The sequence below is a fragment of the Hoplias malabaricus genome, chromosome 6 (assembly GCF_029633855.1).
Source record: "Hoplias malabaricus isolate fHopMal1 chromosome 6, fHopMal1.hap1, whole genome shotgun sequence".
NCBI classification, from domain to species: Eukaryota; Metazoa; Chordata; class Actinopteri; order Characiformes; family Erythrinidae; genus Hoplias; species Hoplias malabaricus.
The window spans coordinates 21,085,128-21,098,923 of NC_089805.1; the positions used below are offsets into that span (position 1 = coordinate 21,085,128).

General features: G+C 46.9%; 13 non-coding genes across 13 annotated transcripts; all 13 read left to right on the top strand.

The window, feature by feature from the left end:
• The first annotated feature begins 453 nt into the window (after positions 1–453).
• Positions 454–525, top strand: trnac-gca (transfer RNA cysteine (anticodon GCA)). The gene has a single exon. It is a non-coding gene; the product is annotated as a tRNA-Cys (tRNA).
• A 968-nt stretch (positions 526–1,493) lies between these two features.
• On the top strand, positions 1,494–1,565 carry trnac-gca (transfer RNA cysteine (anticodon GCA)). Its single transcript has one exon. It is a non-coding gene; the product is annotated as a tRNA-Cys (tRNA).
• Positions 1,566–2,533: 968 nt separating this feature from the next.
• On the top strand, positions 2,534–2,605 carry trnac-gca (transfer RNA cysteine (anticodon GCA)). Its single transcript has one exon. It is a non-coding gene; the product is annotated as a tRNA-Cys (tRNA).
• Positions 2,606–3,573: 968 nt separating this feature from the next.
• Positions 3,574–3,645, top strand: trnac-gca (transfer RNA cysteine (anticodon GCA)). The gene has a single exon. It is a non-coding gene; the product is annotated as a tRNA-Cys (tRNA).
• Positions 3,646–4,613: 968 nt separating this feature from the next.
• On the top strand, positions 4,614–4,685 carry trnac-gca (transfer RNA cysteine (anticodon GCA)). Its single transcript has one exon. It is a non-coding gene; the product is annotated as a tRNA-Cys (tRNA).
• A 968-nt stretch (positions 4,686–5,653) lies between these two features.
• trnac-gca (transfer RNA cysteine (anticodon GCA)) lies at positions 5,654–5,725 on the top strand. The gene has a single exon. It is a non-coding gene; the product is annotated as a tRNA-Cys (tRNA).
• Positions 5,726–6,693: 968 nt separating this feature from the next.
• On the top strand, positions 6,694–6,765 carry trnac-gca (transfer RNA cysteine (anticodon GCA)). Its single transcript has one exon. It is a non-coding gene; the product is annotated as a tRNA-Cys (tRNA).
• Positions 6,766–7,733: 968 nt separating this feature from the next.
• Positions 7,734–7,805, top strand: trnac-gca (transfer RNA cysteine (anticodon GCA)). The gene has a single exon. It is a non-coding gene; the product is annotated as a tRNA-Cys (tRNA).
• A 968-nt stretch (positions 7,806–8,773) lies between these two features.
• trnac-gca (transfer RNA cysteine (anticodon GCA)) lies at positions 8,774–8,845 on the top strand. Its single transcript has one exon. It is a non-coding gene; the product is annotated as a tRNA-Cys (tRNA).
• Positions 8,846–9,813: 968 nt separating this feature from the next.
• trnac-gca (transfer RNA cysteine (anticodon GCA)) lies at positions 9,814–9,885 on the top strand. Its single transcript has one exon. It is a non-coding gene; the product is annotated as a tRNA-Cys (tRNA).
• A 968-nt stretch (positions 9,886–10,853) lies between these two features.
• On the top strand, positions 10,854–10,925 carry trnac-gca (transfer RNA cysteine (anticodon GCA)). The gene has a single exon. It is a non-coding gene; the product is annotated as a tRNA-Cys (tRNA).
• Positions 10,926–11,893: 968 nt separating this feature from the next.
• Positions 11,894–11,965, top strand: trnac-gca (transfer RNA cysteine (anticodon GCA)). Its single transcript has one exon. It is a non-coding gene; the product is annotated as a tRNA-Cys (tRNA).
• Positions 11,966–12,933: 968 nt separating this feature from the next.
• trnac-gca (transfer RNA cysteine (anticodon GCA)) lies at positions 12,934–13,005 on the top strand. Its single transcript has one exon. It is a non-coding gene; the product is annotated as a tRNA-Cys (tRNA).
• The last annotated feature ends 791 nt before the right edge of the window (positions 13,006–13,796 follow it).

Consider the following 13,796-nt stretch of genomic DNA (forward strand, 5'->3'; position numbering starts at 1 on the left):
TATGGACACCAAAATATCTTCTCACTGGTTCGTTAAGCTTGTAGTGCACTTGGGAAACGCTGCCAGGAAAGGCTTGGCATCATGGCTGTTTAGGGGAGGCTGTCTTCAGCTTCGACACTCTGCTTCCATGACAAAAGCAATCTAGAGGTAATCCTATTTCTTATATCCATGTTTCCGCTGTTGAACTTTTCATACTTGATTATGATTGAAACACAGCGCTTCCAAGACATCAATGCTTATGGCGTAAAGCACTTCTGATGCGAATGTGTGTTCCATTCCTACAGACCGAAATGAAAAAGCTTTTGGCGGTGGTTGAAAAGATCCCCATTTCATGTCTGGGTTCCTCTCTGTGAAAACAGTTCAGATGCTCTTGACATCGGAAGTGGTGTTATCTTATGGATTGTCTCTTTGGCTTGTTGGTTTTCTAGAATTTCTTCCCAAGCTATGGCAGCAGGGGGTATAGCTCAGTGGTAGAGCATTTGACTGCAGATCAAGAGGTCCCCAGTTCAAATCTGGGTGCCCCCTCATATAAAGATTGCATTGGTTAGACCTGTCTCTTCACTGATGTGAGAGAGAAGGTCCTAGCAAGAGACCTTGGCCTCCTTGTGCTGCCTAGTATCTGAAAATGAACCGCACAAGGTTGTTGGGTTTTGTTTTCTTCATTATTAGCAGAGGATGGTTTCGATCCATCGACCTCTGGGTTATGGGCCCAGCACGCTTCCGCTGCGCCACTCTGCTAGCCATACACCTTAGATGGGACTCGAACCCACAATCCCTGGCTTAGGAGGCCAGTGCCTTATCCACTAGGTCACTGGAACTTGGAAAAAGCTCCTTTTATTGATTCTCCTTGCCTATCTTGCCTTTGCATTCTGCGGTCAAATACAAAGGACTGCATCTGACAATCCTCACGTGTCCCAAAGTATTCTGCTCACAACGCACCCAGATTTTAGCACAGGATGTAATCATTCCTTCCATCTGGTGGTCATGGGCCCAGCACCCTTACGCTGAACAGCTCTGCTACTTTCCTGCCCAGGCAGGGTTATGGACACCAAAATATCTTCTCACTGGTTCGTTAAGCTTGTAGTGCACTTGGGAAACGCTGCCAGGAAAGGCTTGGCATCATGGCTGTTTAGGGGAGGCTGTCTTCAGCTTCGACACTCTGCTTCCATGACAAAAGCAATCTAGAGGTAATCCTATTTCTTATATCCATGTTTCCGCTGTTGAACTTTTCATACTTGATTATGATTGAAACACAGCGCTTCCAAGACATCAATGTTTATGGCGTAAAGCACTTCTGATGCGAATGTGTGTTCCATTCCTACAGACCGAAATGAAAAAGCTTTTGGCTGTGGTTGAAAAGATCCCCATTTCATGTCTGGGTTCCTCTCTGTGAAAACAGTTCAGATGCTCTTGACATCGGAAGTGGTGTTATCTTATGGATTGTCTCTTTGGCTTGTTGGTTTTCTAGAATTTCTTCCCAAGCTATGGCAGCAGGGGGTATAGCTCAGTGGTAGAGCATTTGACTGCAGATCAAGAGGTCCCCAGTTCAAATCTGGGTGCCCCCTCATATAAAGATTGCATTGGTTAGGCCTGTCTTTTCACTGATGTGAGAGAGAAGGTCCTAGCAAGAGAGCTTGGCCTCCTTGTGCTGCCTAGTGTCCGAAAATGAACCGCACAAGGTTGTTGGGTTTTGTGTTCTTCATTATTAGCAGAGGATGGTTTCGATCCATCGACCTCTGGGTTATGGGCCCAGCACGCTTCCGCTGCGCCACTCTGCTAGCCATACACCCTAGATGGGACTCGAACCCACAATCCCTGGCTTAGGAGGCCAGTGCCTTATCCACTAGGTCACTGGAACTTGGAAAAAGCTCCTTATATTGATTCTCCTTGCCTATCTTGCCTTTGCATTCTGCGGTCAAATACAAAGGACTGCATCTGACAATCCTCACGTGTCCCAAAGTATTCTGCTCACAACGCACACAGATTTTAGCACAGGATGTAATCATTCCTTCCATCTGGTGGTCATGGGCCCAGCACCCTTACGCTGAACAGCTCTGCTACTTTCCTGCCCAGGCAGGGTTATGGACACCAAAATATCTTCTCACTGGTTCGTTAAGCTTGTAGTGCACTTGGGAAACGCTGCCAGGAAAGGCTTGGCATCATGGCTGTTTAGGGGAGGCTGTCTTCAGCTTCGACACTCTGCTTCCATGACAAAAGCAATCTAGAGGTAATCCTATTTCTTATATCCATGTTTCCGCTGTTGAACTTTTCATACTTGATTATGATTGAAACACAGCGCTTCCAAGACATCAATGTTTATGGCGTAAAGCACTTCTGATGCGAATGTGTGTTCCATTCCTACAGACCGAAATGAAAAAGCTTTTGGCTGTGGTTGAAAAGATCCCCATTTCATGTCTGGGTTCCTCTCTGTGAAAACAGTTCAGATGCTCTTGACATCGGAAGTGGTGTTATCTTATGGATTGTCTCTTTGGCTTGTTGGTTTTCTAGAATTTCTTCCCAAGCTATGGCAGCAGGGGGTATAGCTCAGTGGTAGAGCATTTGACTGCAGATCAAGAGGTCCCCAGTTCAAATCTGGGTGCCCCCTCATATAAAGATTGCATTGGTTAGGCCTGTCTTTTCACTGATGTGAGAGAGAAGGTCCTAGCAAGAGAGCTTGGCCTCCTTGTGCTGCCTAGTGTCCGAAAATGAACCGCACAAGGTTGTTGGGTTTTGTTTTCTTCATTATTAGCAGAGGATGGTTTCGATCCATCGACCTCTGGGTTATGGGCCCAGCACGCTTCCGCTGCGCCACTCTGCTAGCCATACACCCTAGATGGGACTCGAACCCACAATCCCTGGCTTAGGAGGCCAGTGCCTTATCCACTAGGTCACTGGAACTTGGAAAAAGCTCCTTATATTGATTCTCCTTGCCTATCTTGCCTTTGCATTCTGCGGTCAAATACAAAGGACTGCATCTGACAATCCTCACGTGTCCCAAAGTATTCTGCTCACAACGCACCCAGATTTTAGCACAGGATGTAATCATTCCTTCCATCTGGTGGTCATGGGCCCAGCACCCTTACGCTGAACAGCTCTGCTACTTTCCTGCCCAGGCAGGGTTATGGACACCAAAATATCTTCTCACTGGTTCGTTAAGCTTGTAGTGCACTTGGGAAACGCTGCCAGGAAAGGCTTGGCATCATGGCTGTTTAGGGGAGGCTGTCTTCAGCTTCGACACTCTGCTTCCATGACAAAAGCAATCTAGAGGTAATCCTATTTCTTATATCCATGTTTCCGCTGTTGAACTTTTCATACTTGATTATGATTGAAACACAGCGCTTCCAAGACATCAATGCTTATGGCGTAAAGCACTTCTGATGCGAATGTGTGTTCCATTCCTACAGACCGAAATGAAAAAGCTTTTGGCGGTGGTTGAAAAGATCCCCATTTCATGTCTGGGTGCCTCTCTGTGAAAACAGTTCAGATGCTCTTGACATCGGAAGTGGTGTTATCTTATGGATTGTCTCTTTGGCTTGTTGGTTTTCTAGAATTTCTTCCCAAGCTATGGCAGCAGGGGGTATAGCTCAGTGGTAGAGCATTTGACTGCAGATCAAGAGGTCCCCAGTTCAAATCTGGGTGCCCCCTCATATAAAGATTGCATTGGTTAGGCCTGTCTTTTCACTGATGTGAGAGAGAAGGTCCTAGCAAGAGAGCTTGGCCTCCTTGTGCTGCCTAGTGTCCGAAAATGAACCGCACAAGGTTGTTGGGTTTTGTTTTCTTCATTATTAGCAGAGGATGGTTTCGATCCATCGACCTCTGGGTTATGGGCCCAGCACGCTTCCGCTGCGCCACTCTGCTAGCCATACACCCTAGATGGGACTCAAACCCACAATCCCTGGCTTAGGAGGCCAGTGCCTTATCCACTAGGTCACTGGAACTTGGAAAAAGCTCCTTTTATTGATTCTCCTTGCCTATCTTGCCTTTGCATTCTGCGGTCAAATACAAAGGACTGCATCTGACAATCCTCACGTGTCCCAAAGTATTCTGCTCACAACGCACCCAGATTTTAGCACAGGATGTAATCATTCCTTCCATCTGGTGGTCATGGGCCCAGCACCCTTACGCTGAACAGCTCTGCTACTTTACTGCCCAGGCAGGGTTATGGACACCAAAATATCTTCTCACTGGTTCGTTAAGCTTGTAGTGCACTTGGGAAACGCTGCCAGGAAAGGCTTGGCATCATGGCTGTTTAGGGGAGGCTGTCTTCAGCTTCGACACTCTGCTTCCATGACAAAAGCAATCTAGAGGTAATCCTATTTCTTATATCCATGATTCCGCTGTTGAACTTTTTATACTTGATTATGATTGAAACACAGCACTTCCAAGACATCAATGCTTATGGCGTAAAGCACTTCTGATGCGAATGTGTGTTCCATTCCTACAGACTGAAATGAAAAAGCTTTTGGCGGTGGTTGAAAAGATCCCCATTTCATGTTTGGGTGCCTCTCTGTGAAAACAGTTCAGATGCTCTTGACATCGGAAGTGGTGTTATCTTATCGATTGTCTCTTTGGCTTGTTGGTTTTCTAGAATTTCTTCCCAACCTCTGGCAGCAGGGGGTATAGCTCAGTGGTAGAGCATTTGACTGCAGATCAAGAGGTTCCCAGTTCAAATCTGGGTGCCCCCTCATATAAAGATTGCGTTGTTTAGGCCTGTCTTTTCACTGATGTGAGAGAGAAGGTCCTAGCAAGAGAGCTTGGCCTCCTTGTGCTGCCTAGTGTCCGAAAATGAACCGCACAAGGTTGTTGGGTTTTGTTTTCTTCATTATTAGCAGAGGATGGTTTCGATCCATCGACCTCTGGGTTATGGGCCCAGCACGCTTCCGCTGCGCCACTCTGCTAGCCATACACCCTAGATGGGACTCGAACCCACAATCCCTGGCTTAGGAGGCCAGTGCCTTATCCACTAGGTCACTGGAACTTGGAAAAAGCTCCTTTTATTGATTCTCCTTGCCTATCTTGCCTTTGCATTCTGCGGTCAAATACAAAGGACTGCATCTGACAATCCTCACGTGTCCCAAAGTATTCTGCTCACAACGCACCCAGATTTTAGCACAGGATGTAATCATTCCTTCCATCTGGTGGTCATGGGCCCAGCACCCTTATGCTGAACAGCTCTGCTACTTTCCTGCCCAGGCAGGGTTATGGACACCAAAATATCTTCTCACTGGTTCGTTAAGCTTGTAGTGCACTTGGGAAACGCTGCCAGGAAAGGCTTGGCATCATGGCTGTTTAGGGGAGGCTGTCTTCAGTTTCGACACTCTGCTTCCATGACAAAAGCAATCTAGAGGTAATCCTATTTCTTATATCCATGTTTCCGCTGTTGAACTTTTCATACTTGATTATGATTGAAACACAGCGCTTCCAAGACATCAATGTTTATGGCGTAAAGCACTTCTGATGCGAATGTGTGTTCCATTCCTACAGACCGAAATGAAAAAGCTTTTGGCTGTGGTTGAAAAGATCCCCATTTCATGTCTGGGTTCCTCTCTGTGAAAACAGTTCAGATGCTCTTGACATCGGAAGTGGTGTTATCTTATGGATTGTCTCTTTGGCTTGTTGGTTTTCTAGAATTTCTTCCTAAGCTATGGCAGCAGGGGGTATAGCTCAGTGGTAGAGCATTTGACTGCAGATCAAGAGGTCCCCAGTTCAAATCTGGGTGCCCCCTCATATAAAGATTGCATTGGTTAGGCCTGTCTTTTCACTGATGTGAGAGAGAAGGTCCTAGCAAGAGAGCTTGGCCTCCTTGTGCTGCCTAGTGTCCGAAAATGAACCGCACAAGGTTGTTGGGTTTTGTTTTCTTCATTATTAGCAGAGGATGGTTTCGATCCATCGACCTCTGGGTTATGGGCCCAGCACGCTTCCGCTGCGCCACTCTGCTAGCCATACACCCTAGATGGGACTCGAACCCACAATCCCTGGCTTAGGAGGCCAGTGCCTTATCCACTAGGTCACTGGAACTTGGAAAAAGCTCCTTATATTGATTCTCCTTGCCTATCTTGCCTTTGCATTCTGCGGTCAAATACAAAGGACTGCATCTGACAATCCTCACGTGTCCCAAAGTATTCTGCTCACAACGCACCCAGATTTTAGCACAGGATGTAATCATTCCTTCCATCTGGTGGTCATGGGCCCAGCACCCTTACGCTGAACAGCTCTGCTACTTTCCTGCCCAGGCAGGGTTATGGACACCAAAATATCTTCTCACTGGTTCGTTAAGCTTGTAGTGCACTTGGGAAACGCTGCCAGGAAAGGCTTGGCATCATGGCTGTTTAGGGAAGGCTGTCTTCAGCTTCGACACTCTGCTTCCATGACAAAAGCAATCTAGAGGTAATCCTATTTCTTATATCCATGTTTCCGCTGTTGAACTTTTCATACTTGATTATGATTGAAACACAGCGCTTCCAAGACATCAATGCTTATGGCGTAAAGCACTTCTGATGCGAATGTGTGTTCCATTCCTACAGACCGAAATGAAAAAGCTTTTGGCGGTGGTTGAAAAGATCCCCATTTCATGTCTGGGTGCCTCTCTGTGAAAACAGTTCAGATGCTCTTGACATCGGAAGTGGTGTTATCTTATGGATTGTCTCTTTGGCTTGTTGGTTTTCTAGAATTTCTTCCCAAGCTATGGCAGCAGGGGGTATAGCTCAGTGGTAGAGCATTTGACTGCAGATCAAGAGGTCCCCAGTTCAATTCTGGGTGCCCCCTCATATAAAGATTGCATTGGTTAGGCCTGTCTTTTCACTGATGTGAGAGAGAAGGTCCTAGCAAGAGAGCTTGGCCTCCTTGTGCTGCCTAGTGTCCGAAAATGAACCGCACAAGGTTGTTGGGTTTTGTTTTCTTCATTATTAGCAGAGGATGGTTTCGATCCATCGACCTCTGGGTTATGGGCCCAGCACGCTTCCGCTGCGCCACTCTGCTAGCCATACACCCTAGATGGGACTCGAACCCACAATCCCTGGCTTAGGAGGCCAGTGCCTTATCCACTAGGTCACTGGAACTTGGAAAAAGCTCCTTTTATTGATTCTCCTTGCCTATCTTGCCTTTGCATTCTGCGGTCAAATACAAAGGACTGCATCTGACAATCCTCACGTGTCCCAAAGTATTCTGCTCACAACGCACCCAGATTTTAGCACAGGATGTAATCATTCCTTCCATCTGGTGGTCATGGGCCCAGCACCCTTATGCTGAACAGCTCTGCTACTTTCCTGCCCAGGCAGGGTTATGGACACCAAAATATCTTCTCACTGGTTCGTTAAGCTTGTAGTGCACTTGGGAAACGCTGCCAGGAAAGGCTTGGCATCATGGCTGTTTAGGGGAGGCTGTCTTCAGCTTCGACACTCTGCTTCCATGACAAAAGCAATCTAGAGGTAATCCTATTTCTTATATCCATGTTTCCGCTGTTGAACTTTTCATACTTGATTATGATTGAAACACAGCGCTTCCAAGACATCAATGTTTATGGCGTAAAGCACTTCTGATGCGAATGTGTGTTCCATTCCTACAGACCGAAATGAAAAAGCTTTTGGCTGTGGTTGAAAAGATCCCCATTTCATGTCTGGGTTCCTCTCTGTGAAAACAGTTCAGATGCTCTTGACATCGGAAGTGGTGTTATCTTATGGATTGTCTCTTTGGCTTGTTGGTTTTCTAGAATTTCTTCCCAAGCTATGGCAGCAGGGGGTATAGCTCAGTGGTAGAGCATTTGACTGCAGATCAAGAGGTCCCCAGTTCAAATCTGGGTGCCCCCTCATATAAAGATTGCATTGGTTAGGCCTGTCTTTTCACTGATGTGAGAGAGAAGGTCCTAGCAAGAGAGCTTGGCCTCCTTGTGCTGCCTAGTGTCCGAAAATGAACCGCACAAGGTTGTTGGGTTTTGTTTTCTTCATTATTAGCAGAGGATGGTTTCGATCCATCGACCTCTGGGTTATGGGCCCAGCACGCTTCCGCTGCGCCACTCTGCTAGCCATACACCCTAGATGGGACTCGAACCCACAATCCCTGGCTTAGGAGGCCAGTGCCTTATCCACTAGGTCACTGGAACTTGGAAAAAGCTCCTTATATTGATTCTCCTTGCCTATCTTGCCTTTGCATTCTGCGGTCAAATACAAAGGACTGCATCTGACAATCCTCACGTGTCCCAAAGTATTCTGCTCACAACGCACCCAGATTTTAGCACAGGATGTAATCATTCCTTCCATCTGGTGGTCATGGGCCCAGCACCCTTACGCTGAACAGCTCTGCTACTTTCCTGCCCAGGCAGGGTTATGGACACCAAAATATCTTCTCACTGGTTCGTTAAGCTTGTAGTGCACTTGGGAAACGCTGCCAGGAAAGGCTTGGCATCATGGCTGTTTAGGGGAGGCTGTCTTCAGCTTCGACACTCTGCTTCCATGACAAAAGCAATCTAGAGGTAATCCTATTTCTTATATCCATGTTTCCGCTGTTGAACTTTTCATACTTGATTATGATTGAAACACAGCGCTTCCAAGACATCAATGCTTATGGCGTAAAGCACTTCTGATGCGAATGTGTGTTCCATTCCTACAGACCGAAATGAAAAAGCTTTTGGCGGTGGTTGAAAAGATCCCCATTTCATGTCTGGGTGCCTCTCTGTGAAAACAGTTCAGATGCTCTTGACATCGGAAGTGGTGTTATCTTATGGATTGTCTCTTTGGCTTGTTGGTTTTCTAGAATTTCTTCCCAAGCTATGGCAGCAGGGGGTATAGCTCAGTGGTAGAGCATTTGACTGCAGATCAAGAGGTCCCCAGTTCAATTCTGGGTGCCCCCTCATATAAAGATTGCATTGGTTAGGCCTGTCTTTTCACTGATGTGAGAGAGAAGGTCCTAGCAAGAGAGCTTGGCCTCCTTGTGCTGCCTAGTGTCCGAAAATGAACCGCACAAGGTTGTTGGGTTTTGTTCTCTTCATTATTAGCAGAGGATGGTTTCGATCCATCGACCTCTGGGTTATGGGCCCAGCACGCTTCCGCTGCGCCACTCTGCTAGCCATACACCCTAGATGGGACTCGAACCTACAATCCCTGGCTTAGGAGGCCAGTGCCTTATCCACTAGGTCACTGGAACTTGGAAAAAGCTCCTTTTATTGATTCTCCTTGCCTATCTTGCCTTTGCATTCTGCGGTCAAATACAAAGGACTGCATCTGACAATCCTCACGTGTCCCAAAGTATTCTGCTCACAACGCACCCAGATTTTAGCACAGGATGTAATCATTCCTTCCATCTGGTGGTCATGGGCCCAGCACCCTTACGCTGAACAGCTCTGCTACTTTCCTGCCCAGGCAGGGTTATGGACACCAAAATATCTTCTCACTGGTTCGTTAAGCTTGTAGTGCACTTGGGAAACGCTGCCAGGAAAGGCTTGGCATCATGGCTGTTTAGGGGAGGCTGTCTTCAGCTTCGACACTCTGCTTCCATGACAAAAGCAATCTAGAGGTAATCCTATTTCTTATATCCATGTTTCCGCTGTTGAACTTTTCATACTTGATTATGATTGAAACACAGCGCTTCCAAGACATCAATGCTTATGGCGTAAAGCACTTCTGATGCGAATGTGTGTTCCATTCCTACAGACCGAAATGAAAAAGCTTTTGGCGGTGGTTGAAAAGATCCCCATTTCATGTCTGGGTGCCTCTCTGTGAAAACAGTTCAGATGCTCTTGACATCGGAAGTGGTGTTATCTTATCGATTGTCTCTTTGGCTTGTTGGTTTTCTAGAATTTCTTCCCTACCTATGGCAGCAGGGGGTATAGCTCAGTGGTAGAGCATTTGACTGCAGATCAAGAGGTCCCCAGTTCAAATCTAGGTGCCCCCTCATATAAAGTTTGCGTTGTTTAGGCCTGTCTTTTCACTGATGTGAGAGAGAAGGTCCTAGCAAGAGAGCTTGGCCTCCTTGTGCTGCCTAGTGTCCGAAAATGAACCGCACAAGGTTATTGGGTTTTGTTTTCTTCATTATTAGCAGAGGATGGTTTCGATCCATCGACCTCTGGGTTATGGGCCCAGCACGCTTCCGCTGCGCCACTCTGCTAGCCATACACCCTAGATGGGACTCGAACCCACAATCCCTGGCTTAGGAGGCCAGTGCCTTATCCACTAGGTCACTGGAACTTGGAAAAAGCTCCTTATATTGATTCTCCTTGCCTATCTTGCCTTTGCATTCTGCGGTCAAATACAAAGGACTGCATCTGACAATCCTCACGTGTCCCAAAGTATTCTGCTCACAACGCACCCAGATTTTAGCACAGGATGTAATCATTCCTTCCATCTGGTGGTCATGGGCCCAGCACCCTTACGCTGAACAGCTCTGCTACTTTCCTGCCCAGGCAGGGTTATGGACACCAAAATATCTTCTCACTGGTTCGTTAAGCTTGTAGTGCACTTGGGAAACGCTGCCAGGAAAGGCTTGGCATCATGGCTGTTTAGGGGAGGCTGTCTTCAGCTTTGACACTCTGCTTCCATGACAAAAGCAATCTAGAGGTAATCCTATTTCTTATATCCATGTTTCCGCTGTTGAACTTTTCATACTTGATTATGATTGAAACACAGCGCTTCCAAGACATCAATGCTTATGGCGTAAAGCACTTCTGATGCGAATGTGTGTTCCATTCCTACAGACCGAAATGAAAAAGCTTTTGGCGGTGGTTGAAAAGATCCCCATTTCATGTCTGGGTGCCTCTCTGTGAAAACAGTTCAGATGCTCTTGACATCGGAAGTGGTGTTATCTTATCGATTGTCTCTTTGGCTTGTTGGTTTTCTAGAATTTCTTCCCAAGCTATGGCAGCAGGGGGTATAGCTCAGTGGTAGAGCATTTGACTGCAGATCAAGAAGTCCCCAGTTCAAATCTGGGTGCCCCCACATATAAAGATTGCATTGTTTAGGCCTGTCTTTTCACTGATGTGTGAGAGAAGGTCCTAGCAAGAGAGCTTGGCCTCCTTGTGCTGCCTAGTGTCCGAAAATGAACCGCAAAAGGTTGTTGGGTTTTGTTTTCTTCATTATTAGCAGAGGATGGTTTCGATCCATCGACCTCTGGGTTATGGGCCCAGCACGCTTCCGCTGCGCCACTCTGCTAGCCATACACCCTAGATGGGACTCGAACCCACAATCCCTGGCTTAGGAGGCCAGTGCCTTATCCACTAGGTCACTGGAACTTGGAAAAAGCTCCTTTTATTGATTCTCCTTGCCTATCTTGCCTTTGCATTCTGCGGTCAAATACAAAGGACTGCATCTGACAATCCTCACGTGTCCCAAAGTATTCTGCTCACAACGCACCCAGATTTTAGCACAGGATGTAATCATTCCTTCCATCTGGTGGTCATGGGCCCAGCACCCTTACGCTGAACAGCTCTGCTACTTTCCTGCCCAGGCAGGGTTATGGACACCAAAATATCTTCTCACTGGTTCGTTAAGCTTGTAGTGCACTTGGGAAACGCTGCCAGGAAAGGCTTGGCATCATGGCTGTTTAGGGGAGGCTGTCTTCAGCTTCGACACTCTGCTTCCATGACAAAAGCAATCTAGAGGTAATCCTATTTCTTATATCCATGTTTCCGCTGTTGAACTTTTCATACTTGATTATGATTGAAACACAGCGCTTCCAAGACATCAATGCTTATGGCGTAAAGCACTTCTGATGCGAATGTGTGTTCCATTCCTACAGACCGAAATGAAAAAGCTTTTGGCGGTGGTTGAAAAGATCCCCATTTCATGTCTGGGTGCCTCTCTGTGAAAACAGTTCAGATGCTCTTGACATCGGAAGTGGTGTTATCTTATGGATTGTCTCTTTGGCTTGTTGGTTTTCTAGAATTTCTTCCCAAGCTATGGCAGCAGGGGGTATAGCTCAGTGGTAGAGCATTTGACTGCAGATCAAGAGGTCCCCAGTTCAAATCTGGGTGCCCCCACATATAAAGATTGCATTGTTTAGGCCTGTCTTTTCACTGATGTGCGAGAGAAGGTCCTAGCAAGAGAGCTTGGCCTCCTTGTGCTGCCTAGTGTCCGAAAATGAACCGCAAAAGGTTGTTGGGTTTTGTTTTCTTCATTATTAGCAGAGGATGGTTTCGATCCATCGACCTCTGGGTTATGGGCCCAGCACGCTTCCGCTGCGCCACTCTGCTAGCCATACACCCTAGATGGGACTCGAACCCACAATCCCTGGCTTAGGAGGCCAGTGCCTTATCCACTAGGTCACTGGAACCTGGAAAAAGCTCCTTTTATTGATTCTCCTTGCCTATCTTGCCTTTGCATTCTGCGGTCAAATACAAAGGACTGCATCTGACAATCCTCACGTGTCCCAAAGTATTCTGCTCACAACGCACCCAGATTTTAGCACAGGATGTAATCATTCCTTCCATCTGGTGGTCATGGGCCCAGCACCCTTACGCTGAACAGCTCTGCTACTTTCCTGCCCAGGCAGGGTTATGGACACCAAAATATCTTCTCACTGGTTCGTTAAGCTTGTAGTGCACTTGGGAAACGCTGCCAGGAAAGGCTTGGCATCATGGCTGTTTAGGGGAGGCTGTCTTCAGCTTCGACACTCTGCTTCCATGACAAAAGCAATCTAGAGGTAATCCTATTTCTTATATCCATGTTTCCGCTGTTGAACTTTTCATACTTGATTATGATTGAAACACAGCGCTTCCAAGACATCAATGCTTATGGCGTAAAGCACTTCTGATGCGAATGTGTGTTCCATTCCTACAGACCGAAATGAAAAAGCTTTTGGCTGTGGTTGAAAAGATCCCCATTTCATGTCTGGGTTCCTCTCTGTGAAAACAGTTCAGATGCTCTTGACATCGGAAGTGGTGTTATCTTATCGATTGTCTCTTTGGCTTGTTGGTTTTCTAGAATTTCTTCCCAAGCTATGGCAGCAGGGGGTATAGCTCAGTGGTAGAGCATTTGACTGCAGATCAAGAGGTCCCCAGTTCAAATCTGGGTGCCCCCACATATAAAGATTGCATTGTTTAGGCCTGTCTTTTCACTGATGTGCGAGAGAAGGTCCTAGCAAGAGAGCTTGGCCTCCTTGTGCTGCCTAGTGTCCGAAAATGAACCGCAAAAGGTTGTTGGGTTTTGTTTTCTTCATTATTAGCAGAGGATGGTTTCGATCCATCGACCTCTGGGTTATGGGCCCAGCACGCTTCCGCTGCGCCACTCTGCTAGCCATACACCCTAGATGGGACTCGAACCCACAATCCCTGGCTTAGGAGGCCAGTGCCTTATCCACTAGGTCACTGGAACTTGGAAAAAGCTCCTTTTATTGATTCTCCTTGCCTATCTTGCCTTTGCATTCTGCGGTCAAATACAAAGGACTGCATCTGACAATCCTCACGTGTCCCAAAGTATTCTGCTCACAACGCACCCAGATTTTAGCACAGGATGTAATCATTCCTTCCATCTGGTGGTCATGGGCCCAGCACCCTTACGCTGAACAGCTCTGCTACTTTCCTGCCCAGGCAGGGTTATGGACACCAAAATATCTTCTCACTGGTTCGTTAAGCTTGTAGTGCACTTGGGAAACGCTGCCAGGAAAGGCTTGGCATCATGGCTGTTTAGGGGAGGCTGTCTTCAGCTTCGACACTCTGCTTCCATGACAAAAGCAATCTAGAGGTAATCCTATTTCTTATATCCATGTTTCCGCTGTTGAACTTTTCATACTTGATTATGATTGAAACACAGCGCTTCCAAGACATCAATGCTTATGGCGTAAAGCACTTCTGATGCGAATGTGTGTTCCAT